This window comes from Triturus cristatus, chromosome 7, assembly GCF_964204655.1.
Source record: "Triturus cristatus chromosome 7, aTriCri1.1, whole genome shotgun sequence".
In the NCBI taxonomy this organism is placed as follows: domain Eukaryota; kingdom Metazoa; phylum Chordata; class Amphibia; order Caudata; family Salamandridae; genus Triturus; species Triturus cristatus.
The window spans coordinates 1,551,251,982-1,551,278,803 of NC_140590.1; the positions used below are offsets into that span (position 1 = coordinate 1,551,251,982).

At 45.0% G+C, this 26,822-nt stretch overlaps 1 protein-coding gene across 5 annotated transcripts in view; it reads right to left on the reverse strand.

Annotated features, from left to right (window-relative positions):
- Positions 1-26,822, reverse strand: part of LOC146812356 (delayed-rectifier potassium channel regulatory subunit KCNS1-like) — a 235,291-nt gene that overhangs the window by 169,980 nt on the left and 38,489 nt on the right. For all 5 annotated transcript variants that reach the window (XR_014966838.1, XM_085619351.1, XM_085619349.1 and 2 more), the window contains exon 2: positions 20,327-20,381. The gene's annotated coding sequence lies outside the window, so the exon portion shown is untranslated. The remainder of the gene's footprint in view (positions 1-20,326; positions 20,382-26,822) is intronic.

Genomic DNA, 26,822 nt, shown 5'->3' on the forward strand with positions numbered 1-26,822 from the left:
AAGGGGGGTTCCAGTGTTGGACCCACATGTAACTCCACATTACCCATTCATGTGTACTCCGAGTAGCCTCTGCAGTCCCGAATACATGACAAATAAAGGTGTCCCTATGCATCCAAGGTGCCTCTTCTCAGTCAATGCTGGTGTGTTGCCACGGTGCATCCGGCATGTCTGGCATGTTTTTCCGTGATAGTGGCTATGTGTCTATGTGTCGAGTAGCAAGATGCAAGCTGTTTGTGTGGGATTAGACTGTGTATTGTGCATGTAGTCAATGACTGTGTGGGTATTGTGACATGTGCCATCCCCATGCATCCCACGTTGGCCAGGCCACCATTCACTGCATCCAACTGACTCACGCTTGCAGGATATGGTTCTACCACCTGTCCACACATACCTGGGTGCCCCCCAGGACACTCCACATGATCCCTGACCTCTGCGCATGGCTGTAGCTGTACTCAATATGTCTGTCGGCACGGTTGTGCGGCCACCCCCTCAGCTGGTTGGGCCCATCACGGGTGTGTATGGTGCTCCATGTCTATCTTGCCTACTACAATGTGACCCATGTGTGTCCTGTGCCAGACTCAGGCCCCAGGGTGTGGATGGTTGAAGTCAAATGAGAACTCAGGCATAGTTAGACTTTACAAGACACATGTAAGGTAATAATGCAATCAGTAGGCATCTTCTCTTTATGGTGTGACTTTTTATTTTGGTTGGGGTGGGGGGGGGGGGGGTTGACATGAGGGGCTTTCCGGGTGTGTGGAATCCAAAGTTCACTTGGGGAGTTGGTGTCCTTGCCATTTGAAATCCTCAGAGTCCATGCAACAGTCTTTGTCAACATTGGTCAGACAGTGACCGGCAGGTCCAGGTGGCAGAGAATGTCTTTTGATGCTGTGCTGCTGTTGCTCCAGTGGGCCAGGTGCCAGGCCAGGTGTCCTGGGAGATGGTGCTGTTGCGCCGACCCTCACGGCCTTTTCCGTGGACGACCCGCCCTCCTGCGGGGACCCTCAGAAGCAGGCCGTGACGATGTTTGGGATGCTCCGTCGGATGTCTCCTCCTCCTCCTCATCCCTCCCTGTGGGTGGTGATGTTCTACGCCTGATGGCACAGGGAGGGTTGCCCATGTTGTCGGCCATCCGACGGAGTGTACTGTGAATTCCCGTGAACACCGTCACGAGCTCAGCCTGTCTGTCCTCCATCCTCCGTTGGTGTTGCAGTAGACAGGCATGTTGCTCCGCATGTTGCTGGGCCTGCTGGGTCTTGATCCCCTCGAGGATGGACACAACCTGGGCCATGCCCGTGGTGTCCTGCCGGTATGTGTCCAGGATGTTTCGGACATGGGAATATACCGGTTCCCCAGCCAACTGGTCAGGCTCGCGCCTCCGCCGTCCTCCACTGCCACCACCCCTGCCCACTTGCACCTGGCCTGTCCTTGTGGGCACATCGGGTCTCCGGGACCCCTGAGGGGTGGCATTGGCGTTGTCGCCTGCCTCCTCCTGGGTGCCCGGGACACCGTGTCCCTCCTGGCCAGCCTGGCTGCATTGTGGTGGTGGGGCAGGGATCCTGGGTGTCTCCTGGGATGTGGCAGGAGTGGGGGTGGTGGTTGGCCCAGTTGTACCTGACGCATGTGCTGCAGGTCGTTGGACACCAGAGGGGCCAGGTTGGTCGGGGTCGGGTTCGTCCACAGAGTGGTGAGAGTCGTCGCTGCCGGTGGCTCCGTCATCCCGCCGAGCCGGATCCTGTGTGTCTTCCCCCCCAGTGTTGGGGGGTGATCCACGACGTTGACCTGTGTGTGAGAGAGACAATGTTAATTTTGTTCCATGCAACATCCATGTTTCATTGGTTTCTAAGTTGGCACATTTCCTCTGGGAATTTGGATATGTCTTGCATTCCACTCACAGTGCACTTGTGCATCGGTATGTCCCTTGGTCACAGCTTTAGCGACTTTACCTATGTGTGGCACAGTCTTACTTGCTGCGTCAATTGTGACTGCAGTCAGCAGTGGAGTGGGCAGGTGTGGAGAGACATGCATTGGCGCCTTCCGTGTTGCACTGTACGTGGGCACATGGAGTGGTTCCACACACTTAGATAATGCAGGTAGCTGTCGTTGTGCTCGTGCACAGGTTGTGACATGGCTCTGTGTTTAGCCATGGAGAAGAGGGGGGGTTCTGGCACTGGCCACCCTTGTCTACATGCACGCAGTCCACCTGCTGACGAGCAGACATTCCCACACCCCACAAGGCTGATTTGCTCTCCCTGTGTGTCCCTTTCTCGCTCCCTCTCTGTCCCCCTCTCCCTCCCTCCGTGTGTCAGCCTCCTCACTCTGTCCGTCTCCCTGTGTCTCCCTCCCTCTCTGTCCCCCTCTCCCTCCCTCCGTGTGTCAGCCTCCTCCCTCTGTCCGTCTCCCTGTGTCTCCCTCCCTCTCTGTCCCCCTCTCCCTCCCTCTGTGTGTCACCCTCTGTCACCTCAGCCCAGCTTCCTGGGCACAGACTGTTAGCAGATCTTTGAATGGCCCTTGGCTTGTTGATGTGAGTTTGTTTGTGATCTCCAGGCACCCATTGGGTGTAGTGTCTGTGTCTGCGCTGCTGCTGTGGTGGTGTGTGCTGCCACTCTTTCACAATGTTGGCTGTTCATTAGCTGCTGTCATGTGCAAAAAGTGCCTTCACCCCCATGTCTTAATGCAAGGCGTCCGCCATTTGCTGGCAAGTCTTTCCTGTGTGGGGACACACTGTTTGTCTGGCTGTGACCTAGGCCATATGGGCAGAGTGCATTGTTGTCTGCTTCTGAGTTGCACTATGTGATTTTTGGGGCCCACACTCCCGCCATCCCGGTTACCGTGTCTTGTGTTGGTGTTTTCTGTGGCCTGTGACTTGACATTGTCCAGCTGGGTGCATGGGGCATGGTGGCGCAAGTGGCATGTGCGTGTTCATGGAGTGTGGTTGAGTCATGCGATAGCTTGGGGTGGTTGCGTGCCTGTTTGTGAGTTTGGTTGTGGATGACGTTCACCCCATGTGAGGTGAGTTGTTTGTGTACTCACCCGGGTCTCGGACTCCTTCTAATCCATCCACTGCCACCACCGGCAGTATGGCCATCACCCTCTCCTCCCAGGGATGGTAGTGTACGGGTTTGCGGGCCGGCCCTCCTCCAGTGACATTGGCCTGGTTGTGTTCGTCCGTCATTTTGGCTCGGACTCTCCTCCGCAGATCGTACCACCTGGCTTGGCATTCATGCCTGGTCCTTCTGGTGTCCGCAACAGCATTCACAGCATCGACGATGGTCTGCCACATGGATGTTTTTTCAGAAATGGTGGTCTGTCTGACCAATGTTCCAAAGAGGTGTGGCTCAACTCTGAGGATTTCATCGACAAGGACCTTCAACTCTCGGCTAGTGAACTTTGGATTCTTGTTAGTGGGCATGGTGAGGGGTGTGGGTGTGGATGGGGGGTGTGTGGATGGTTGTGGGTGTGTGGGTGTGGTTGTTTGGGTGTGTGTGTGAATGTGATGTGGGGGTGTTTGTGAAGGTGTGTGTGTGAAGGTGTGCAAGTGTAAGGTGTGGTCAAGGTTCTAGTATGGTGCTGTAGGTTGTCTGTGGGGTCTGGCAGCAGTGAGTCTGATGCAAAGGCTCATGGTTTGTGTGTGTGGGCCCTTTTTATTGGTCCATTGGTGGGTGTGGCTGTGTTTGAAGGTTGGGTGGGTGTGTTATAAGGAGTGGTTGTGTTTTGGGCCTCTGTTTTGGATTTTGGCAGTTGCAGGTCAGTGATTGTGTTGTTTTTGAGCTTGTTGGACATGTTTAGTGGCTTTGTGCCATTCGGATGGTGTATTCTTGTGTTGTTTTGCTTTGTCCTGGTTGTGTACGTGCGTTTTTAACGTGTGTACGGTGTGTACTTCGGCCATTTGGTTGTACAGTGCTGTCCTTGTGTCTGGCTTGGTACGACTCGTACATGCGCGATGTTGTGTGAAGGTGCTGGTGTTGGGGCCTGGGGTACGCTCCATACGTCCGCGGGTGAGGGTACGGTTCGTACATACACGGGGGTACGACACGTACACGGGTGGGGGTACGAGTCGAACGTACAGGGGTGTACATACACGGGGGTTCGACACGTACACGGGTGTACATACACGGGGGGTTCGACACGTACATGGGTGTACATACACGGGGGTTCGACACGTACACGGGTGTACATACACGGGGGGTTCGACACGTACAGGGGTGTACATACACGGGGGTGCGACACGTACAGGGGTGTACATACACGGGGGTGCGACATGTACAGGGGTGTACATACACGGATGGGGGTACGACACGTACAGGGGTGTACATACACGGGGGGTTCGACACGTACAGGGTTGTACATGCAGGGGGGGTTCGACACGTACACGGGTGTACATACACGGGTGGGGGTACGACACATACAGGGGTGTACATGCAGGGGGGGTTCGACGCGTAAACGGGTGTACATACACGGGGGTTCGACACGTACAGGGGTGTACATACACGGGTGGGGGTACGACACGTACAGGGGTGTACATGCAGGGGGGGTTCGACACGTACACGGGTGTACATACACGGGGGGTTCGACACGTACAGGGGTGTACATACACAGGGGGTGCGACACGTACACGGGTGTACATACACGGGGGGGTTCAACACGTACAGGGGTGTACATACACGGGGGTGCGACACGTACACGGGTGTACATACACGGGGGGTTCGACACGTACACGGGTGTACATTCAGGGGGGGTTCGACACGTACACGGGTGTACATACACGGGGGTTCGACACGTACACGGGTGTACATACACGGGGGGTTCGACACGTACAGGGGTGTACATACATGGGGGTGCGACACGTACATGGGTGTACATACACGGGGGGTTCGACACGTACACGGGTGTACATTCAGGGGGGGTTCGACACGTACACGGGTGTACATACACGGGGGGTTCGACACGTACACGGGTGTACATACACGGGGGGTGCGACACGTACACGGGTGTACATACACGGGGGGTTCGACACGTACAGGGGTGTACATACACGGGGGGTGCGACACGTACACGGGTGTACATACACGGGGGGTTCGACATGTACAGGGGTGTACATACACGGGGGTGCGACACGTACATGGGGTGTACATACACGGGGGGTTCGACACGTACAGGGGTGTACATACACGGGGGTGCGACACGTACACGGGTGTACATACACGGGGGTTCGACACGTACACGGGTGTACATTCAGGGGGGGTTCAACACGTACACGGGTGTACATACACGGGGGGTTCGACACGTACACGGGTGTACATACACGGGGGGTTCGACATGTACAGGGGTGTACATACACGGGGAGTGCGACACGTACACGGGTGTACATACACGGGGGTTCGACACGTACACGGGTGTACATACACGGGGGGTTCGACACGTACACGGGTGTACATTCAGGGGGGTTCGACACGTACACGGGTGTACATACACGGGGGTTCGACACGTACACGGGTGTACATTCACGGGGGGGTTCGACACGTACACGGGTGTACATACACGGGGGGTTCGACACGAACGTACGGGGGCTGGGTGGGGGGTTCGACTCGAATGTACGGGGGCTGGGGGGGTCGGCGCGTACATAGGAGGGCTGGGGGGAGTGTTGGGCGCGTATGCGGGCACATGTCTTCATAGTTGCTATGTGAGTTCGGTGCGGACGGTGTTTTTTCCATCCGGTTGTAACATCGGACGCACGGGACGGATCGTACTTGCGCGCTCGGACTTCACTTTTCACATTTGTACGGTAAATCGTCCGTGGACGTGTCGGACACATTTTCCGATCCGAGGACGTGTGGGGAATAATTCCCAATGCGATTCGTATGGACTTTTTACCATGCGAATCGTAATTGCCAGTTTGTACGGCACTTGTACGATTCGTACGGTAAAAAGACCGGATACGAGTCGGACGGGGAACTTTTTTACCGGATCGTGATCGGCACCACTGTGTGCAGACCCATATTTATTAGGCCACGTAAAGTTTTTCATGGCCTCGTAGATATGGTGTAAGGCAATGTAGCGCAAGTCGCTGCATTGCCTTACACTGCATCAGGGAGGCGTTGCATGGGCGTTGTGGTGTGTGTTCCCACGCAACACCCATGGTTTTTGACGCTGCCCCTGATTTACACAATCAGGTAAACCTGGAGCAGGGCCAAACCCTACGCCTTTACGTGAGCAGGCCTAATGAGGAGAAATGTTTTAGTTTCTCCTCGTTTTCCTCTTTCCATGTGTGCTGTATCCTGCAGCACACATAGAACAATGAAAAAGCCTCCATTGATTGTTTTTGTGCAGGAAAGTATCTACACTTTTTATTTTTCCATTGCAAGCACTGACTTTAGGAACATTTAGCTTTCAATTACCTGTGTATAGATATTTCCTTTGGCTCCTCTGAAGACATTTAATGTATTGATTGGACGAAACCAATAATGGATGGCAAATATCAAATTAAGCCATCTCAGATTAGAGACCAGATTCTTGGAACTCTGCTCTAATTTCAACAAACTGCTCAAATACTTTCCATAAATTATTCAGTGCCTCGCTCCTGTAAGGTAATACCTCAGTCTATCTTTGGCAAGGCTGACACAAAGATATACTCTGAGGAGAAAGGTGATCTGGAGAGGAATGAGGGTCTTAGCCATGAAAAGGCAGCTCTGTGAAATTATGTAAGACATGCAGCTGAGCTCTGTGTGCAACATGCAGGGCACAGGTTTGAATTCTGATGTGACTCAAGAGCTATAAAATAAACATCATTAAGATGGGGTTACAAATATTGCTGCAATTTAAGCAGCAAAGACTATGGCTCAGATTTACAAGGAGCTGACACAACGCGAGCAGCAAGCAAAGTTGCTGCACTGGATTATGTGAACTGGAGAGAGCAGAACTACATCATATCTAAAAAAAAGCGGAACAGTTCTTCTCTTACCCTCCTCTGGTGCAGTTTCAGCAGCCATGCACCAACAAAGTCATCCTTGCGCCATAGTGCCAGGGTATCTGTGTTGTAGTCAACATAGGTTTTGTCCAGGAAGGGCTCCCTTACTGGACAAAAAATATGTTTTATGGCAATTTCATCTGTGTATGTGTGTTGCAGAATGCAGCCCACATGCAAAGATCTAAAAACTAGGAAAATTAAAAATATTGCTTCTCATTCAGGGAGGCGCAGGATCTTGGCACAAATCCATGTTTACAATTCTTTGTAGACATGGATTTGTAGCACAATCCATGGGTGGTGGCACAAGAATGCCCATACACCACCCATGGAATGCCCCCTTGCTGCAAAGGAACATAAGGCAGCACATTACACTGCATGATGTTACTTTTAGTTATAAACCAATGCAAATCACCATTTATGTTGGTTTGTAAATACCAACTTAAATTTTAGGTTGGAACTGCGTTAAAAAAGTAATGCAAACCCGATGTAAAATCTATGTAAATCTGGGCCCAAGCTTTTTGAGGCAAGTGCTTTATACATTAGCAATTGCCATATTTTTGGAAAATAGGTTGCTCTGATTGGCCAAGTGCTGGAATGTGAGGAGCTGATGAAAGGTACAATGGGGTCTCAAGCAACACCGAGATGACCAAAAAAGTGATTAACACTGTGCCGCATATTTATTGAAGAGTAGCATCGCCCTTGCGCCACGCAACGGGGCGGAAGAGGAATGAATCTCTTAAGTTAGATTCATCAAGCCAAGCAAGGCCACTTTGTGTGGCCTTGCGTGGCTTGATAAATCTAGAGTAACGCAACGCAGCGCAAATCGCTGCACTGCATTACTCTGCTGCAGGGAGGTGTTCCATTGGTGGAGCCTGCGTACTCCCACGTATCCACCGCATTCCCAGATTAATTATTACTGGGAATGCGTCAAAAAGTTGCACCTCCCCAGGTGAGGCGTAACAAGTAGAAATATATTTATTTCGCCTAGCTATTTTCTCTTTCCATGTGTGCTGCATTTGCCTGGAAAATGCCGCAGAGGATTGTTTGTGTGCAGGAAGGTATCCATGGTGCAAGGGTACCTGCGTGGGCACAAAACATTGTGCGCCAGTGGAGGGACAACACAGGAATACGCCGTATTATGTTAAATACGCCACATTTTTGCCATTTCCCTATCACTCAGCTCAACGTAGCAAGGTATCTTGCTGTGCTGCATGATTGTTTTCATAAATATGTCCCTAAAATACTACAATTCTAATACTAAGCAGAACAAAAGGCACATGGACCTATATGCATGGTCAACATTACGGAGAACTCCCCAACGCTTGACACAACATGTATGGAACTCTAGAATATATTTTTGGTTGTTTTCATTGGTTATGTTCCACTATCATCAGTGGTCCTTAGGCACTGTTCCATATGTAAGCAAATAAAACTCACACATGCCCTTCTGAAAAGGTCAACAAAAGCCTGCTTGAACAGCCAGGTTTCCAGCTGTCGTCTTATTCCGTTGGCAGAGAAACAGTGTCCTCCTGATTTAGACGTGTGGAATCTAGGAATAGCCATCAAGTTAAAAGATGATGATCTCAGAGTCCTGGCATGAACATACTTTTGATGACTCCTTTGAATGGAAGCAGGAGCATCCCTCAATCTAGATTTATAAACAGACCTCAAGTCTTTTATGTAGATGCACTGTCTCACTGGAAGCTTGGAATGCACAAAATGGGGAGCAGCTACTCCAGCCTGGCTGCAATATTCTGAATGACTTGAAGTTTGTTTTTCCAACCGGCATAAGGGTAGTTGCAACTAATTCGCATTAGGATAGTTTAGCGGAGACCCTATTAATGCAGCAACTGTGAGACCCTATCAATTCTGCGACTGTGTAGCATGAACTTTCCTGGGTCAAATATTGGATAATTTTTCTCAATATTTTAATTGACCAAATGCAGGATGGCTCCACTGCCGAGACATGGGCAGATATTGAAAGACAGTTGTCGAACTTCACTTCTAAACTCTTCACAGTCATAGCAGGTGTTGGAAAGGTGCTGTGGGAAGTTGGGTTATTAGTTGAGAGGGGTAGAGCCCCATAATGGTAAAAACAATCTTTGTCAGGCTGAACCACAAAAGTCACTAAATAAACCTGTGCTTAACCAGCTGGTAGCTTGCAACAAAAGCAGTCAGGCGTAACTTACAGGCAGTGTGTAAAGTATTTATGCAGCACTAAGTAATAAAGGGAAAACACAACACAAGAAAAATCCCAAACCGATCCAGAAAAATAAAGTTCATTTTATTAAATAAAAAGAACACCAAAATGTCAAAAATCCAATAAGTGGAACTAGAGTAATAATTTTTTCAGGTTTTGTGTAAAAATAGCGTCAAAAAGCACAACAAGACAATTCGCTGTTAACTGGTCCTGCTGGAACAGGTTAAAGTCAAAAGGGCAGATTTACAAGAAAGTGACGCATCTATAGAGATGCATCACTTTCCTTGCGCCACCCTAAAAAATGCTTGCGCCACCATGGATGCGCCGTATTTACAATGCGGCGCAACATGGCAGAACGATTGACAGATGCGTCAGAAATTCTGACACATCTGTTGGGGTAAAAGTCACGCATTGCTGGAGTCGTGTCGCAAGCACGACACAATTCCAGCAATGCATTTTGTTGCCTATTCCCACTACACTGCGTCACTCCTTTCGCCTGCTTCAAGCAGGCGTAAGGTTTTGACGCAGTGGCGTCCTAAAAGTGACACAGTGAAACCTTGTAGATTTCACTGCATCACTTTTACGAGGCTTTCCTGCGTAGGAACGATGAAAAGCATACATTATAACTGACGCAGGTATAATGTGACGCAGGGCTTTACAACGTGACGCATCTCCCTCGATGCGTCACGTTGTAAATAGGGCGCATTGGTTGAGCCGCCGTTGAGTCAATAAAAGTTACACAATGGTGGCGCAAAGAGGCACAAGGGGCTTGTAAATCTGCCCCAAAGTTCAGGCTGACCTCAATGGAGCGCAGGTTGGATACAGCGCCAGATTCATCCTGGTGGAAAGTGTACCTACTGACTTTGTCCAATTCCATGTGAGGAGCCTCAGTTAGAGTTTTGCGGGGGACCGCAAATAGATTGTTGTTGGCATGAGGAGCTGGTTGCCGGGTGGACCTTTGTGTTGGTGTGAAATGCGGACCAGTTGCTGTCATTATGAAGAGCACTGTGTGAGTGAAGTCCGGCGGCTGTAGCCAAGAACAACGCATTGGCCATCATATGCAGGTCCCACATTGGCATCTGTGAAGTCTGCTCACGTTTGTGAGGAAACCAGGGACAGTTATTTTTCATCACAAAGAGCCCAGAATGTCTGGATTTTCAACATTAGTCCAGTTTCTAAAGTTTTTTGTTTGGAGTCGTACACTCTGACACTGGCCAACGGATCTCGGGGGGAAGCACCTTTTGTGGGTTAAGACTCACTCCAGCAGATGCAAGCAGCAGGGTCAAGGCAAGTCCAGTTGGTGCTGGTAAGATGGGCAGTTGCAGGGAAGGCCTCTGGAAGCTTGTTTTGTCTCTGTAGCTTAAACTGGAGGTCAACCAACTGATTATTGGAGTCACCTCTGGAATCCTGGGTTCAAGGCAGGCAGGTCCAGTCTTGCTTCAGGTTTCAGACAGCACTGCAGTACTTCTTCTGAGTCTCCACAGATACAGAAGTGTTAAGGTGAGAGGTTCTGAGTGTGCCACCTTTATACCCAGTGCCAGCCTATGTGTGGAAGTCAGCCCCTTTGTCTGACCCTAGACTGGTTTTGGTCAGTTCTTCCCCTTCCTTGGGGTCTGGCTCCAATCTATTTAGGTTAAGCAATGGCAGGCAGGCCCAGTCATGGGCTGCATTTTCCAGTTACAGGGTAGGCATCTTCAGAAGTTTGGCAGGGGTGTGTACAGCTCTCAGGCTACCCTTTGAAGCTCAGTAAGGGTACAGCCCCAAGCCATCCTGATCAGGACAGGAACACCCTTCGCCACACCCAAGGCCCTTTTTTTGTCCCCTATCTGGAAGAATGAATGAATTAAATTCTATTTGTATAGCGCATGGCTACCCTAAGGCCACCCAGCGTTGCTCAAAAGAAGTACACATCCCACCACAAGACAGCCATTTACAGCCATGTGACCCTAGACACTGGCAGAAAGGCACCTTTGGTTTAGACACAAACATTCCAACTTTCTAAAAATAACATTTTCAGAATAGTAGCCTAAAATCCGACTGTATCATTAAAGAGGATTTACAATTACAATTCAAATAAATGGAAGAAGTATTTCTCTATCTGCTCCCATACTGAAGTTATCACTTATTAAGTGTAATAAGGTAACCCAGTGTTAGTTATGGAAGAATTAGCCTTGATACAGTGAAAAAGGACTTTCACTGTCAGAGCATGTAAAATGTACGTACACACAGTGCTTAATTTGAACCTGTGGTTATCGGTGTTTGGCACTGGCACTTAATTGTCAACACCTGGGCTTGTAACAGTCTGCCACATGGAGGTGCGGTCTGTCTCATTTAAAGATGAGGATAACAAGAGTTGTTAATTAGTCCAATATATATTAAAAATGACTACTGACTGCCACCCAAGCCATTCTGATAGATTTTGAGGCCTGGAATTGGCTCAATTCTCACACTTGTAGGAGTGTGATGGTTAGTGGAGTTGGTACTGCCATTGGCAGTGCTGGGAAGGGGCCATGTGTGGTGCAAGCTGCAGTGACCTCCTGACGAGAGCCACACACTTATTTATTTACAAATTATGCACTGCGTACACATGTCCTACTTTTATAAATACCATGCGCCCTGCCCTATGAGCCTTAAGGGCTTACCTTAGGAGTGGCTTATAATTATTCAAAAAGAAGGTTTAGGACTTTTAAGAGTTTTTTCAACCAGTTGAAATAACATTGTAAGATTGTGCAAAGGCAGGCCTGGGGACATTTTTTACAGTGCTATTTTAGTAGATGAGACAAATAGTGCTGCAACCCACTTGAAGCATTTAATTTACAGGCCCTGGTTACATGTAGTACTATTTACTAGAGCATTATAAGTAAATTAAATGAACCAATCATGTGCATTGCAATTTGACCATGTTTAAAAGGGAGAGCACAACCACTTTATCACTGCAGAAGTAAGGTGAGCGCAGTACTGATGTCACTAAAAATGGATTCAGTAAAGGAAGGCAACAATCTGGGGCGACCCTGCAAAAAGGGCCAGGTCCAACAGGTGACCATTCCTACTGGTCAGTAAGCGTAAAGCCATTCATTTCACAAATAAAGTCTGTTGTACAAGGAAGCTACCTTCAGTCCACAGACTTTACTAGTTGTTTAAAGAGAGCACCATGTGCAGTTAACTAGTTTACTAGTGCTTACTAGTGATGGTTGTACTGAACAAAGGGAATGTGGTCTACACAATGTACCCAAAAAGCCTATTGAAAGGCTGCAGCGATGACTGAGATAGAAAATAAGGTTGGTTCTCAACTGGAAGAAAGAGAACATATCAATTCCACCTCAAAAATCTATTATATGTTCCCCATAGAAACCAGGATTAAAAGCAAAGTCATATATGGTACGAATAAAGCATCTGGAATATGGGACTGGAGTTTATGCAGTGAGACACATGATATGTTGACTGGAAACTTCGGTGGGCAACGGAAAAGATCATCCATAAGGAAGAAAGCTTCCAACTGATTAAGCCCATTGTTCCATTCCTGCCATTTTTCATTTGTTCCCAAATATCCCTTGTATTTTGTGTTCCATGCTGAGGCTGGTGGTGGGAGGGCTCACTGCAAGGAACCCCTGAACTGTAAATCTAGTGCTCCTTAACGGCATCCTTGGTGTATCCTATTAATAGGTAGATCCTAAACTGAGCACCTAACCCTGCACTCGCAAGCAGTAAACCTCTCGATCCCCTTACAATAGTCCTGGCTGGTGGCAGCACTTCTGTAGTTTTGGGTGCAGTAGCTGATGCCTACTGCCCAACTTGTCCATGTAAATGAGGTCCAGCAACTCCTAGGAAATGGGTCTTACTCTTCAGAATATGTTGTTTAATGGAGGGAATGTTTGCCCACATTATCTGAATTACATTTACCGGATTGATCGTGGACTCCAGATTCAGTGTAGAATCTGGACTTTCTTCCTTTGTCCATAAGTATTCAGCCAACTATTGAATCTTTTCAGGAAATTACCCGAGCAATTCAAACAGTTATATTATATGAGCGCCCACACACTGAAAGACAAGTAGCTCTAGGCCGGAGGGTGGGTGGAAGGGCTTATGCTACATGGTTCACTGATAGAATATCGACGCCAAAAATATCCCCATACACAAATATCGAGTTTTAAATATGGATGTCCAAAATATCGACATCCTATATTTATAATGGTAAGTATAAAAATATCGAAAAAAACATAGATGTACAAAAGATCTATTTTTTTATTTATATAAAAATTGATGTTAAAAATATTAAATAATAAAATTAACTTTTAAAAAATTGTTTAGATTTAACCCCTTCAGCGCGGCGCGGATTTCCGCGCCGCGCTGAAGGTTCTGTGCGCGGGCGGGGCCATGACGGAGCGGTTCCGTCATGCGCACAGCGCAACCGACGTGCATGACGGAACCGCTCCGTCATGCGCGTCGAAGGGGTTAATATGCATTTTAACAACTATAAGAAATAAATGTAATTGAAAAAATATTTAAACACATATTTAAAATGTAATGTAAATATATATATATTTACATACACTTATAATACACTTATAACATAAAATCGAATAAAAAACATTATGGTATACATTAACACATTAAAATATTTAATAGTCTTTAAACTAAAATGTTGTACTCCATTGAGTGCAGCAGTAGGGAAAGTGTTGGATAACGGCGGAGTACAAATTACTATTGCCACTCTAGTTAGTGCAACAGTAGGGAAAATGTTGGATAGCGGACTAGTAAAAATGACTAATCCCACTCTAGTGAGTGCAACAGTAGGGAAAGTGTTGGATAGCGGAGGGGTAAAAATTACTATTACCACTCCAGTGAGTGCAACGGTAGGGAAAGTGTTGGATAGCGGAGGGGTAAAAATTACTATTCCCACTCCAGTGAGTGCAACAGTAGGGAAAGTGTTGGATAGCGGAGGGGTAAAAATTACTATTCCCACTCCAGTGAGTGCAACAGTAGGGAAAGTGTTGGATAGCGGAGGGGTAAAAATTACTATTCCCACTCCAGTGAGTGCAACAGTAGGGAAAGTGTTGGATAGCGGACAGTAAAAATTACTATTCCCATTCTAGTGAGTATAACAGTAGGGAAAGTGTTGGATAGCGGAGGGGTAAAAAATACTATTCCCACTCCAGTTTGTGGAACAGTAGGGAAAGTGTTGGATAGCAGAGGGGTAACATTACTATTGCCACTCCAGTTAGTGCAACTATAAAGAAAATGTTGGATAGCAGAGGAGTAAATATTATTATTTCCACTGGAGTCAGTTCAAAATTAAAAACAAACAAAATATCAACAACAACACAAAAGATTTTAAAAAACAAAAAAATAAAACATATATAAAAATATTAAATATCACAAGAGATAGAAACGGATTATAATGTTAAAAAGATCTAACAAATACCTAGAACGATTATTTAATTAAAAGAAAAAAATCTACAAACATAAAACAATTGTTTAATAGAAATTATTTATTAAACACAAACATTAATTGATACATAAATGTAATCTTTTTCATTTCCTACCCTATAACACCACAAAATTCACAACACACACCTATTATTTTTTTTTAAAAGGACCTCCATAATTAACATAATTAATTATCAATTAAAGAAATATTATTAATTAAAAATAAATTGAAACAAATAAAAATTAAATTGCTCCCCAAACATTACCCCTGTAAAACCAAAACCAACACACAAAATAAAAATAAACACTTACCATACATATCTATCAATTGATGATTTAAAAATAATAATCAACTAACTAATAAATAATTCAACATAAATTACTTTCCACCCTCTACCCCAATAAAAACCACAACCCACACCTAAAAATCATTACACAATTTCCATAACTAATTTTAAATTAATAAATTAATATCAATTAACAACAACTTATTAATTAATTTAAAATAATTTATTTCCCACCCTTTACCATTATAAACCCCACAATGTACATCTAAAAGTAATTAGATAATTGCAATTTTTAAATTTTAATTAACAATTATTAACAAACAATTATTAATTAATTATAAAAAAAATACTTCCCACCCTATTCCCCTATAAACCTCACCTTCCGCTCCTGAAAAAATGAAACAATTCACATAATTAATTGCCAATTAAGTAATTAGTAATATTTTACAACCAATTAATAAATAATAAATTAATTCTGACAATTAACACTATAAAATATAAATTAAATACATTTTAATAAATATAAAATATTAATAAATGCATTATAATTAAATGACTTACCACCCTATTCCCCTATAAACCCACAACCCGCTCCTAAAATAATTGCAAAGTACAAGCAGCCATGGTAAAAGCTACTTAGAGCCCACTTATGGACAACAGAGGTAAATCGCAGGCATGCACTGTATGCAGGCAGCCGTGGCAGATGAGTGCATATAGTTCACGCAGCTCCAAAAGAGGAGGAAAACACAAGCATGCTCTGTTGAAAGACAGCTAGGACTATAAGGTTGTAAGCAAGTGGATTTAAGCACATAAATAGTTGAATGTTGGAATTATAAATCTGTTCACATTTATCTATACGTAGACACAGTCTTTTTGCACATGCATGATTGGCATGAGTGTGTAGGGTGGTGAAGGGGAGGGCAGGAAGGTGTAATGCAATGGAGGGTGGTTTGTTGGTGAATGGGAGGCGGTTGGGTTGGATAAGAAGACTCAGCTCTCCCCGTGCCAACAAAACAAGAGTGGAAGAGAATAAACCAGAAAGGAGGAGGGGATTTAAAGTGTCGGAATGCAATGGGGCAGAGCGTAGTGCCCCGGTCGGTTTAGGCAAGGTGGCTGTAATAAGGTATAAATAAGGGAGCCATTATACTAGCTTCTAATAGGGAATACCCCTACCTTAAGCACTGGGTCACATCCCTGAGTATTGTGTGACTCTGTTGGTGTGATGTTAATCCGCCATGTTAATAGGTCGTGTCAAACCCGTCTTTGATGTCAATTACAGGAAAACAAAAGGGAATTCTACATCTCTTATGGGGTTGCCATATTGGAATGTATAGGGCTAAGCCGTATTCCTTTAAGATTTATGGTTTAAAAAGTTCATAAAAAGGTGATTAAACTTAAGTCAGCATAAAAGTATTTCATGTAATTAACCCTGCATCCTATATAGGCTCATTGCCAATCCTTCTTGATTATGTAGTGATGGAGGCAGAAAACCGGAGAAGAAAGAGAAGTGGTACTATAGAATTCAATTGGAAAGGGGAGAGGTGAATTCCATGTTATCATTGTAATGTTGTTTTAAATATAACAGTAATTACATCGAGAGAAGTGAAATCTGAGGGCCGATCCTGGGAAGGCAATGATGAGCTGAGGAGTGACAAATTAGCTGGTCCTATACGGATAATAGAGGGAAGGTGTGGCTATCTTCCCAATAAATATAGTGTATGTGAAGTGGAGTAGAACTGCTCTGTGTGGTGAGGTGTACATTATATTGTGTCCCATAAATTAACCTGGTTATATAGGGTCCGTATTGCTATGTCCTGTGGACATGCTGCACTTAAAGTATCTGAATATGCTGATACACAGGATGACAAGCCCAATCTCCCTTAAAAGGAAGCCCAAAACCAAACCAACTACCTACCACAGAAATCTCAAGTGATGGTGGATATCGAAAAGTGCAAAAAGGGTTTAAAAAAAAACAAGCAACGGAGCAGGAGGCACAGCGTGAGAGCCACCACTAACATAACTTTGCCATTAAGAGTAGGTGGGTGGAAGGAATGCTGTATTTACATCTAAGCAGCTATGGCGCCAAAGCTGAACACAGGCAAACAGTAACAGAGCAGAAAACCAAGAAAAAAATAGTCCCCCAAAGAACAGATAAGGAACCATACTGGAATGAGACAGTACTTAGGGACTCATTACGATAGCGGGCGGACATGAGTCCGCCTGCCATCGTTGCGGTGGTTGGGACCGCCCGCCAGTCATGTGGCGGTCCCACCACTGCAATTACGATGCGTCTGCCAGTATGGCGGGCGCATCCTGGCTATTTAACATTGTGGACGGTGCTGCTGGCTGCATCACCGTACGCAATGTTAAATAACAATGCTGTGCATTTCCGTGCACTACGTGGCAGGCACCATGCGGTGCCTTCCAGGCAGTGCAGGAAAATGCCCCCCAGTGCAGCAACACCTCCCCTCAAGACAAGGGGGGACCGCAACGGGCCTCCAAACCCAATCCCCGCCAGCCTTTCCATGGCGGTTCCAACACCGTGGAAAGGCTGGCTGACGCCAGCATTGTAATCTGGGGGGTGGTGCCTGCTAGGCATCGCCACCATTTCCCCGATCATGTCCGCTCCGCCAGGCAATCCTTGCCTGTGGCGGAAGCGTGGCAGGCGGTCTTTGCGCCCACCACGCTTGCAGGACGATTCACCCTGCCACCCTAATAGCGGGGGTAAATTGGCAATCGGATGGAGGAGGGCCCGCCACCGCACGGCTGGCGGTGGTGGGTTTTCCGCCATCCTAATGACCCCCTTAGTCCCTGCTAGCAAGCAAGCAAGGAAGGATTTTTAAAGAACACTCAAACAAACACATGGAAAGCAGGGGGGTGGCTTTAAGAACACAAGAGAACTTACAACAGGTCTTGCATGCTCGACCTAAAAACGACAAAATACTGAAGTAACGCTATCACAAAATATGCCACATTATGCTGCATAATTTGCCTTTTCTTACCACATCATTTAATTAACCCTGCTGCATTATTTGGTCCTCTCCTGCCGCATAATTCCCGAGGCCATCTTTATAATTCTGCACAGATGTTTTTTTCCCCCTGTCACTGAAGTAGCAGTTGGGAAACATGATAATCGTAGATTCACCCTGCCATTTCCTTTCCCTGATTCCTGAAGCTCTGTCCTAGAGTTTCCATCTTTAGAGACTGGAGACAGAGAGTGAGGCTGATGACGAAGGTTGCTGATGTTGCCAGACCTGCACTGTAGTGGGAAAGTTCTTGGCCTAGCAGAGCCCTGTTTTAGCTGCCATTTTCAGGTTTCGCCTGCACAGCACTTGCCCTGGTCTTGAGAAGTCTATTGTTTTTAATATCAACTTAAAAGGGACTTACATACCGCCTCCTCTCTTTCTTGGCTTCTTATTGGTTCCTGTGCTTGCCACTAACCTTTTTTCCATTTCTGTTGGCTGTAGCATATTTTCTTGCATTTATCAATACTTGCTTTTATCAGTTTCCCACAGCCGAAATTCTGTTAACATCCACTTTGGTGGATCTACATTTTCATAAAGTTTTGACTTTTACTCTTGAAGCATATTCATATAACAATTTATCACTTGGAGAGATTAAGTGATTTGCATAGAATCACAGGCTGTTGCGCAGTGCCTCCGAGACTCAAACTGGCATTTCCAGCTGTCGAGTCAGCAGCTCTGGCCGCTGCGTCACATCCTCTCCACTGCTGTGTTATCTGCCAGGGAGCTCTTTCCTTCTACCAGATGATGAATGATGAAAGCAGCTCTTTATTCACTACATAGTCATAGGCGAAACCGATGCACCACTACCTGTGCTTGTATTTTTTGGGTTTGAGAAGCTCACATCGTTTAAAAAATATCTTATGAGGTTGTGACCATGCCATCTTTGTTGTTTCACAAAGACTGACCACCATCTTAAAATGTTGCTAACCATTTGTTGCCAAAATTAGGTCTGGGTGTAATTTTAATTTCACTAGCGAAATTCCTGATTTTCGTGTTAGATCATTTTGTGTAATTTTTAGCCCGCGAGAGTCCGGATAATGCACAAAATATCTCACAAAAGAGATGTCTTCTGCTTGAACCAGTCTATAGCCAATATCTTGTAAGACTTTTTTATGCAAGGTGCCAGCCTCGCTTAAAAGCTAACCTGAGTTACCAGCAATCCTTTCATTCTGAAAACGTAATTCTATGTAATGTTCATGGTATTTTGTGGAGAAAAAAAATATGCGATTTTGCACACTCCCAGTCTAAATGCTATATTGTAACTAAACAGCCAGCCTTTTGCAACACTATCACACAGGTCGGACACATCCACTCCCTTACCCCATCCTGTTCCTACTCCAAACTCTACTAAACACAGAAGAATTTCAAGAGCACAAACCTAACACAACTAATGTAAAAAAAAAAAATACTAGTTTCCATTTTTTCTAATCTTGTGTTGCGGGCTGCATGCCACTCGCCACAAAGTGCTGCAACGCTTCATAAGGGTTAGTAAGCGCTATATACATAACATTTACAACTACAATACTGTGATGTACGCATAGGGTCCCAAAGAGGCCGAAAGGGGGGCGCTTTACTGCATTTAAAAAAAAAGAATTAATCGTGAACATCATAAATAAATATGAACCAAGATTCTAGAGAGATGGTGTGAAAGAGCACAAGGTAACTTTTTTTTGTACCCTACCAGGCTCAATCCAAACTAATAAAACGCGATCACAATTTTTTCACCCTAGAAAAATATCCTTCTTGTCTTTTCATTTTCGACTTGTTTGGAACGATGACTTGATTCACCAGAGAAGCCGCATTTTCGCACCGTCTTTTCCCTCCAGAAGCAAAGAGAGGTTAACAACGGCAGAACGAGTTAAGAATAAACCGAATCCTGAAAAAACACGGGGCTGGCGCAGCGGTGCTATCCGAACGGATCGATGGATGGTCCATTAGCGGGCACGGAAATACATCAGCGCGTCGGCTTCCTGGATTCCCTTTCAGCCTCGCGCTGATCGAGGCGCGGCTATTTTCAGAACGCGTGGATTCCACCGCCCGGGCCGCTGGTGGATTGAGGGAAAGTCTTGTTCCTCGACATGAATCAAAGTCACTTACTCTGAGCATGAGTCATGGCATCCAAAGCAATGAAACTTTAAAATCGTTCAACAAACAACATTCTTGGAAGAATAGGCTATTTTCTTCCAATTCTTTATTTGCAGCGGTAAGTGATTTTATAGCAGCAACAATGAGTCTTCATAGTTTCCTTACTCAAGGGCACATGTTTATGCTACCAACCTGTGTGTAGTGCTTTGAATCTCACATTTGCATTTTTGAAGCACTGTATATGAAAGCTAGCATTCCTAACAACGCAATATAGCTATTTTACCAACCTCAGCCGAATGTAGGCTGAGGTGGTCATAACAGGATTCACACGCCTTACCTGTAGGTCGCAGAAGATGTCAGGAGCGAGCAATTAACTTATTGAGCTGTCATGCCTGCAAAATAAAACGTATCTCATAAAAGTAGATGTAAGAAAGAAGCTCACCTTTACACATATCAGATTTGCATTTAACGGATTCTAATATCTTTTTGCAACAAATATCTAACAGCTCTTTGATGTATTTAATGTTCCACTAGATATTCCGGGGCAGATTTACAAGAACTGGCACATCCCTGTATATTAGCAGGGATGCGCCAGCTCATTTGCGCCACCATGGATGCGTCGCATTTACAATGCGGCGCACCGTGGCGGAAGGATAGACGGATGCGTGACACATCTGTTTGGCGTATGGGCGGAGCATTGCTGGAGTCGTGCCGCAAGTACCTCGCAACTCCAGCAATCGGTAGGAATGCCTATTATTAACATGCTGTGTCACTCCTGACGCCTGCTTCAAGCAGGCGCAAGGTTTTGACGCAGTGGCGTCGTAAAAGTGCCTCAGTGAAATCTTGTAGATTTCACTGCATCACTTTTCCGGGGCTTTCCTGCATGGGAACGCCCACCCTGCATACATTATACCTGACGCAGGTATAATGTAGCGCAGGGCTTTACAACGTGACACATCTCCCTAGATGCGTCACGTTGTAAATATGTTGCAACACGGCGCATTGTTTACGCAACGGCGGCGTAAAATTGTTGCAAGGGGCTTGTAAATCTGCCCCATGGATTTAAGTAGTTGTGGGAAAGGTGATGGTGTGACCATGCATTATAAGTGATAAAGTACCCCCTACAGTTCAGAATAAGGATATTGCAAGTCATTGAGGAGTTGCATAACTTTATAGAGGAACTCTGCCTTTGGCCTCGTTCCTCTGTATGGTCATGGAATTCCTCAGTGACGTGCAATATGATTATAATGTCCAGCAGGGGTATTTTATCCTATATATTGCATTTGGAGCCTGATTTAGAATGAGGTGGTTAGAGGTATTCTAACTTTTTGGTGAGTAATATGTGGTATTCCGATTTTCAGTTCTGACCCACCATGTTTTTTCCTAATATTTGAACTGGAGAATTTGCCTGCTTCCAACAGGTTAAATATCTGGGTGAAATACCACATGTGGGGGCAAGCCCCTAATGCCACCAGAGTTTCACTTTTTCTGATGCTGCAATGGCGTTGCGCCATTCCCCATATTTACAAGGTGGTGGGTGCTAAGCCACTTAACTAGTTTAAAACCACCTTTTAAATATGCCCCTTTCTGCCGCAGTCTGCTGCTGCAAAGGTGCGGTCAGTGGGTGTTGTTGTGGGCGTTCCTCTGCAACACCCATTGCTTTTTGACGCTGCCCTGATTTACAAGGCTGAGACAGTGCCAAAAACTAAGGCCAGGTAATACCTAGTCTTAGAATGGCAATACGGGGAGAAATAATTAATTTCCTTCAGTTTTCTGCTCTTTCTATTTGTGCTGCATTCAGCAGCAGACATAGAAAGAGCAAATCACCATTACTGATTGTTTATGTGCAGGAAGGTGTCCCTTCCTGCACAAAAACAATTGCCTGCAGTGCAGGCACCATTGCAACATGGCGCAAGGGTTCCTGCGCTGGTGCTAGGCAGCTTTTTTAGCGCCTGTGCTAGGGGAAACGCAGAAGTGCACCATATTTTGTAAATATGGAGCATCCCTGTGTTTCGAAAAAGTCAGAGCATGGGGTTGCCAAATTTGGCGTAACACCGTGCTCCGACATTTTTTCTTGTAAGTATCCTGTGGTGTTTCTGATAAACTTATAATTCCGATGGGTATGGTAAATCCTGATCCACACAGGAATTATCAGATGGCATGTAATAGATTCTAAAGTGCTTCAGACTTACCCACGAGAGGCAATGTAGCACAATTGGGTTGCCCCCGTACATACAATGTGACCAAGCGGAAAAACCATGTTCACAATTCAGGCATACAGTTTCCAAAATAGACAAGATAACGAAAACAAAAATACTCGTTGCTCCACAGGGAGGAGTGCACATAAAGTTCAGCCAGAAATGAGAAAATATGAAGGAGGAGAGCATCTGCTCAGAAAACTAGTTTTATGATATTTCAAAGCCCAGTCCACTGGATTTATGCAACAGTGGAAGACCGAATTATAAGGTAGGTCAGACTAAACTATGCAGCAAATAAAAACAAAACTTATGCATAATATGCAACACTATTTCAATTAAAAAGAGTCCTGCAGTATAGCCCAATTCAGTATTTGTATGTGCCTTAATAGGTACATTCCAGCTCAAGACATAAGATCTTAAAAAGCAATGCTTTGTGTTTGATTCTTTTAGAGATTGGGTACCCTGCTAAAATACTTGCATATTTGAGGACAATGTCTGTAATGTGATTATGAATTTGTGTTAGTAATAAAAAAAAAACAATCATGGAAAATAAGGAATAATTCTTTATCTGCTCTTTTAATTGCATTTAAGTGTATAACTATTTTGTGTTCGGCAGAGAAAAGTCTTTATATCATGTCATCAGATGGGGGTTTTAAGAGTACCTGAGCACATTTGTAACCTCTTTAGATGCCTGATCATAATGATCCAAAAAGAACAATTGATAGATAAACTGCTGAAACAATGTCAAGCATTCACACCCAGTACAGAGATCCGGTCCTAAATCCATTGATTTTTTGCACACCATGCCATTCCAGTTTAGACCCAGCCATATGCAAATCAGTCTTGACCTTGCTCCCCAAGGGAACAGTCCAGCCCGAGCTGCCAGACCAGGTCTTCCCTAGACTGGAAACAAGCATCCTGGGGCCAGTTTCAGGGTATCGCCTCCAGTGGCATGGGGAGTGCGGGAATGACGTCTGGGCATACCCTTCCCACTTAGGGCGACAAATGCAAAAAGAACAATTGATGAATGGAATGCTGAAACAATGTCAAACATTCACTCCTATTAAAGAGATCTGAGCAGTGGCGGCCGACATGGCTCGCGGGTGGCGGGGGTCATGTGGGAGGGTAGCGGGACGGTCACTCAGGGGGGAATAAAAAAAAACCTTACCTTGAGGCCGGGTCCCGCGTCTCCGCTCCTGCACTCCTGCCTCCTCCCGGAACAGGAAGCAGGCAGACAGGCTCCCTACCCTAAGCCAATCACAACGCTGCAATGCAGCCTGCATGGAGAATGGGGAAAGTGCGCATGACTGGTGTGGGCGGCCCGAGAATGCCGACCAAACAGTCTTTGCTCACTTAGGAGTGGGCAAACCACTCCTTCCCTGCTCTGAGAGCAGAGCAGCCCTGCCCACCCACCCACCCACCCACCTGCAAAGCAGCAAGAAACGAAGATAAAATGATAATAACTCTAAGTTACTATCATTTTACGTTTCTACTTAGCACTGCTTAAAAGCAGTGTAGTGATGCTCCTCCGCCATATCGTACGCCGCCACTGCACCTGGGCCTAAACCCATTGTCTTTTTTGCACACCATGCCATTCCAGTTAAGACCCAGCCATATGCAAATCAGTCTTGACCCTGCTCCCCATGGGAACAGTCCAGCCTGAATTGCCAGACCAGGTCCTCCCTGGACCAGAAGCAAGCATCCTGATAATATAACAGGAATTTTTGTTAAAACTTGAAAGTCATGCTGGAGAGGATGGATTATGTAGCAAGAGCGGAAAATGAATTTATGTGATAAAAGCTTCAGCTGCACAGACACATTTTCCAGTGGCCCAGTTTATAGCTTAAGGTACTTTCAAATTAGACATGTCATAGCTTTTAGGAGATATGTGTGTGTCCGCGGGTCAGAATTTCTGTTTTCACTGGTGCTCACTCAGAGGTACATTCTTCAAAGATATATAACCTGTATTTCATTTCGTTGGATAGAAGTCATTTCTGATATTCAGTGTTGTAAAGCCACAGATCGACGATTGCCATTTTGAACAAATACTATTTATTTAAAGAAATCGGGGGTTTCTATTGAAGGCTTTTGTGGTATTAATAACATGGTCTGCTGGACCCCGGATCATAGGCACTACTTCGTGGAGAACATACGAAAGAACTTAAATTAAAGAGTAACAATAACATGGAAGTTGGAAAAGAAGGTTGTAGCCTTGCTAGTGGATGTATGCACCATTGAGGTGGGAAAAAATTTGGTTATGAGGGTTTTTGAATATCCCTTTAGGTCTAAGCACTCTATTAAACATTAGTTATAATTAAGACTTCCAGTTTTTCACTTTTACTGATTTCTACAGATAAATACAGACTGAAAACGATCTATTTCCTGTCTGTATTTATTTTTAAAAGCTGAAAAATAAAAGAAAGTGTGTTTCTTGTAAGTGACTCTCTTTGTTGTCATTCATGAATTCCAAACCAACTGCTAAGCAGATAGACAGAATGGGGATTTCAAAACAGGATCGATTCCCTTAAATACAGGCATATGTTAACATATATTTGTATATAGTGTTTTGTTAAATTTCGCTGTTTAATTTGCTAAAATGCAACAGGCATCAAAGTATGAGTGCATCTTTATCAGCGTGGAATATATATCATTTTATGACTCAATTTATTCTAAACACATAAAATGAATGTGAATAAATACCAATAAAATGGGCAAAACATAAATATGGATAAATACAGATGGAGATATTTAAAAAAAAAAAACACCACAAAACTGGGAGCCTTAGTTATAATTCTACATTATGTACTAAAGTATAAATGTCCTTTAGTTAAGCAATCAAACCTATATTGATCCTTTGCGAGTGAATGGAACTGAGCCCTGTTCTCAAATTATTTTACTTCACCCATTCAATACCCAGGATATACAATTTGTTTTGAATATGCATTCCCCTTCTATTTCCATGTTTATGTACATGGAGAGCATAATTCTCAATACAGAAGTGTTTGCAATGACTTGTGGCCAATCTTAAACTTTAAAACAACTAATGAATTAGTTTATTTCTCAGATTGGAACAGTATTTGTATAGTGATGACCACTAAACTGGGTTCCTTGGCATCATGGACCTCAGATTGCGTAGAGTCTGCATATTTCTGAAGTATTAAATGTTCTGAGTTACTTAGGCAGTATTTTGTCAGATGAGTATGGGGAGCATCCAAGGATACAGGAACCTATTTTATTGATGAGATATTTTACCACCTCCTTTTAGCCGAATTTGTGGCTATGACAGATCATCTTAAATGTGACTTGGATGTTCATGGGAAGTTAGAGTATTGATTTTGTGGCTGGGAATATCCATTTTATCTGTTAGTCTTGGCTTCAACATTCTGGACCACTTGGAGGAGGAGATTTTGTTTCAGAAGGCAGAAGTTGAGTGAATATGCATAACTGGGTCAGGGGGTTATGGTAGGTGGAACTGCCACAAGGAAGTTCTCAGAGGGCGGATAGGAGTATATATATAAATAGGCAGGGCTGTCATGGGATGTGCGGACCATAGACACAACATGGGTGTCAAGGATTGAATGACATAGTTTAATGGAGAATTACTTGTTGGTGCATTTTCTCAGTCTGGTGGCTAAAATATCCACTTTATGGATCTGGGTTTGACCTCATGGTCATACGATTGAATATTGGTAGGTCCATGCACTGTGCTATCTCACTGAAGGCAATAAAATTATTGCCAAATGAGTGCTCCGATAATACTGATGGGACTTGTAACAGGAGCTACTGTTCCCATTGTGATAATGAGATCCGCGAAAATCAGCCTGAATCTCTGAGTGAAATATCCAGGCAAAACATACTGCAACCAGTGCGGAAGCACCAATTCGCATATGATATTCCTCAAAATCCCATCTGGAGAATTTATTCTTTCCCCCACATCTCCCAGTTACCAATGCTACTGGATTAACTCCATGAGGGAGAGATTGCCAGATGGTAAACTGTCCGGCTTGAAATGTCCTCTTAAGCTGGGTAAGAATATACTTGGTTACCTTTTACAAGCACCAAGGGCTCACCCATTGAGGTGACAGTGCACTCTACAAATGCACAAGTTATTATGTTGCAGTTCGATTTTATATCTCTTAGGTTTCAGATAGGTCTCCGTCGTTCATGATTCAATTCGATGCAGCGGTTTTCTAGTGAATGGTAATGGTTCTGCTTGCTGGTGATACACAGACAGAGTTCCATGCATCAATGAATGAACAGAAGAGATATGTCTCATACACTGGTTTTGAGCTTTTGTGCAACAGATGTCAACTCCTCCTAATCTGAAAGTGAGATTAATAATGCTTGGGATTTCATTACCGCAGCCATGAGTTCAGTGAGTTTACTTAAAGAGTAAATCACCTTCAAACAAACAGAATGAACAGAGGTTTTAAAGATGAATTGCTTAACCCTGGTGTCTAGTTGACTTCTAAGTTCTCATAACATTGGGAAGCATGTGCTGGATAGCATCAGAAGTATCAGAACTGCTTCGAGGGGGCGTAGCTAACGAGCCGATGGCGACGGATGCGTGAGCTTGGAGCTCAACGCCGGCCCAGCTCATTATCCTGTTTTAAGCTCTGCTGCCTCGGATCCGGG